This window comes from Trichechus manatus, unplaced genomic scaffold (genome assembly GCF_000243295.1).
Source record: "Trichechus manatus latirostris isolate Lorelei unplaced genomic scaffold, TriManLat1.0 scaffold00180, whole genome shotgun sequence".
Taxonomy (NCBI): Eukaryota; Metazoa; Chordata; class Mammalia; order Sirenia; family Trichechidae; genus Trichechus; species Trichechus manatus.
The window spans coordinates 2,068,986-2,072,272 of record NW_004444116.1 but is presented as its reverse complement, the minus strand read 5'-3'; the positions used below and the strand labels follow the sequence as shown (position 1 = coordinate 2,072,272).

Below are 3,287 nucleotides of genomic sequence, written 5' to 3'. Positions count from 1 at the left end.
GATCCCAGGTCCAAAGGACGTGATCCTCTCTTGGATCTGCTTTCTTGGTGGTAGTGAGGGCTCCCATCCCTGGGCTTCAGCTCCACCCTACAGGCCCAATGGAACAACATCTCTGCTTCCTAGACTTTGGGCTGCCCCATTCTCCTAGTCCACTGAGTGGCGACCCCACTCTGTTGCCCCAGCAGTCCCCATTCTTCTGTCCCTTGAACATGGCACCCCTATCCCCTCAGTTTTGGGCATCAGATCTGGCCACATCTCCCGGCACTTGTGAATAGCAGCCCCACACTCCAGAACCAAGTTGGTGAAGATCTGACTCTTTGAAACATAGGAAGCTGTGGCCCCACCCTTTGGAACTCAGCAGGCCATGTGTCATGGATTGAATTGTGTCCCCCCAAAATATCTGTCAACTTTGCTAGGCCATGATTCCCAGTATTGTGTGAATTGTCCACCATTTTGTCATCTGATGTGATTTTCCTATGTATTGCAAATCCTATCTCTGTGAAGTGATGAGATGGGATTATCAGTAGTTATGGTAATGAGGCAAAATTAAATCTACAAGATTAGATTGCGTCTTAAACCAAACTCTTTTGAGATATAAAAGACAGAAGTGAGCAGAGAGACAGGGGGACCTCATACCACCAAGAAAGTAGTGCCAGAAGCAAAGTGTGTCCTTTGGACCCGAGGTCCCTGTGCTGAGCAGCTTCTAGACCAGGGAAAGATTGATGACAAGGACCTTCCTCCAGAGTGGACAGAGAGAGAAAGCCTCCCTCTGGAGCTGGTGCCCTGAATTTGGACATCTAGCGTACTAGACAGTCACTTGTGGTATTTCTCTTATAGCAGCACTAGATAACTAAGACACAGAAGTTGTGACCCTACCCTTTGAGACCAAGGCAGCTCTGCTTCCTGTGCTCCATGACTCTTCAGCTTCTGCTTCCTGGTTCCTTGACCTCTCAGCCCCTCAGCCCCTCAGGCCTCTTTAGGCTGTCCCGACCTCTGCCCTGCTCAGGCAAGTGTTGCAAAGCTCTTTAACTCTACTAATAAATGCCCAGAGGCACCCCACTCCACTAGTAAGCCTCAGATGGAAGGCGCTCAGCTCTCTTGCCGCGTGGGTCAGCAAGCCTAGCTCCACCAGTAAGTACCCAGAGACACCTCACTCCGCCAGCAAGCCTCCTGCCTGAAGGCACTCAGCTCTCTCCCTCTCTGGGTCAGCTCGTGCTCCATCTCACACTGGTCTCTTGATTCTGTTGCCACCATTTCTCTGCTGCTGCTTCTCACTTTCTGTGCCATCTCCAGTGTTACAGCTCTCCTCACTCCCTGCTGAGCCCTCAGCAAAATTGCCTTTGATGTCCATAATTTCATCAATAGTCTCTTCAAGGCAATCTAGGCTTTTATTATTAGGAAACTGTCATGGATTGAATTATGTCCCCCAAAAAATGTGTGTATCAATTTGGCTGGGCCATGATTCCTGTATTGTGTGATTTTCCTATATGTTGTAAATCCTGCCTCTATGATGTTAATGAGGGAGGATGGGTGGCAGTTGTGTTAGTAAGGCAGGACTCAATCCACAAGACTGGATTGTATCCTGAGGCAATCTCTTGAGATACAAAAGAGAGAAGTGAGCAGAGAGACAGGGGGACCTCATACCATCAAGAAAGCAGTGCTGGGAGCAGAGCACATCCTTTGGACCTGGAGTCCCTGCGTGGAGAAGCTCCTAGTCCTAGGAAACACTGATGAGAAGGCCAACAGAGAAAGCCTTCCCCTGGAGCTGACATCCTGAATTTGGACTTTCAGCCTACTTGACTGTGAAGAAATAAATTTCTCTTTTTTAAAGCCATCCGCTTGTGGTATTTCTGTTGTAGCAGTACTAGATGACTAAGACAGCACCTTAAAACTCTTCCAGCCTTTACTCATTCAGTTTGAAAACTGTTTCCACATTTTAGGTATCTGTTAGAGCAGCACCCTGCTCCGGGTAGCAAATTCTGTCTTAGTTATCTAGTGCTGCTATAACAGAAATATCACAGGTGGATGGCTTTAACAAACAGAAATTTATTCTCACATGGTTTAGGAGGCTAGAAGTCCAAATTCAGGTTGCCAGCTCTACAGGAAGTTTTCTGTCTCTGTCAGCTCTGTGGGAAGGTCTAGGAGTTTCTCAGAGCAGGGACCCCGGGTCTAAAAGACATGCTCCACTCCCAGTTTTTCTTTCTTGGTGGTAGTGTCTGCTCGCTTCTCTCTCCTTGTATCTATTATAAGAAAAAGATGTGACTCAAACAATGGTGGTGCTTCCCACCCTATCCTCCTTAGCATAACAGACAATTTGCTCCCAAACAGGACCATGACCACGGGCGTAGAGGATAGGATTTACAATACATAATTACGTCAGATCACAAAATGGAGGAAACCACACAATACAGGGAATGATGGCCTAGCAAGTTGACACGAATTTTGGTGGGGACTCAGTTCAATCCATGACAGGAGGTTAGACGTCTGAATTCAGGGTGTAGTCTCTAGGGGAAGGCTTTCTTTCTCTGTTGTTTCTAGAGGAAGATCCTCGTCTCTTTTAGCGTCTGCTCCTGGGTGCTGTTCATGTGGCTTGGCATGTGTCTTCCTTATCTCTGCTTCTCTTGCTTGTTTAATCTCTTTTATATCTTAAAAGAGATTGAAATTAATATACATCCTACACTAATCTTGTCTTACAATCACAGGCATAGAAGTTAGGATTTACGACTCATATTTTTGGGGGACATAATTCAATACAGAACACCATCTAGCCATTCCAAAATAAAATCAGTAACAACATGAGGGAAATGCCTGGGGTGTATTAACAGAAAATAGCTACGCTAAATTACAGAAGGTAGTATCACAGCTATGGTAGAACAATAAGTAAAATATGGAATGCTTCATGAATTTGTATTTCATCGTTGCTCAGGAGACATGCTAATCTCTGTATCATTCCAATTTTAGTATATGTTCTGACAAACAAGCACTTTGTTGGTTTTTCTTTCTTTTTTTGCCTCATTTTAAGTCATAATTCCCTGCTTCCTTTGCATATCTAAAATATCACCAAACTCATTGCTGTCTAGTCAAATCCGACTCATAGTGACCCTGTGGTCAAAGTAGAACTGCTCCATAGGGTTTCCATGGAGGGGCTGGTGGATTCACTGCCCATTTGGTTAGCAGCCGAACTCTTGACCACTGCCCCACCAGGGTTCCTTTGCATGTCTAGTATACTTAATTTTCATGCCTGACAGTGTGAATTTTACTTTGTTATGTGCACTGTGTTTTTTTTT

The 3,287-nt window shown here is 45.4% G+C and overlaps 1 non-coding gene across 1 annotated transcript; it reads right to left on the bottom strand.

The window, feature by feature from the left end:
- Positions 1-2,881: 2,881 nt before the first annotated feature.
- Positions 2,882-2,984, bottom strand: LOC111822474 (U6 spliceosomal RNA). The gene has a single exon (XR_002825722.1). It is a non-coding gene; the product is annotated as a U6 spliceosomal RNA (small nuclear RNA).
- Between the last annotated feature and the right edge of the window lie 303 nt (positions 2,985-3,287).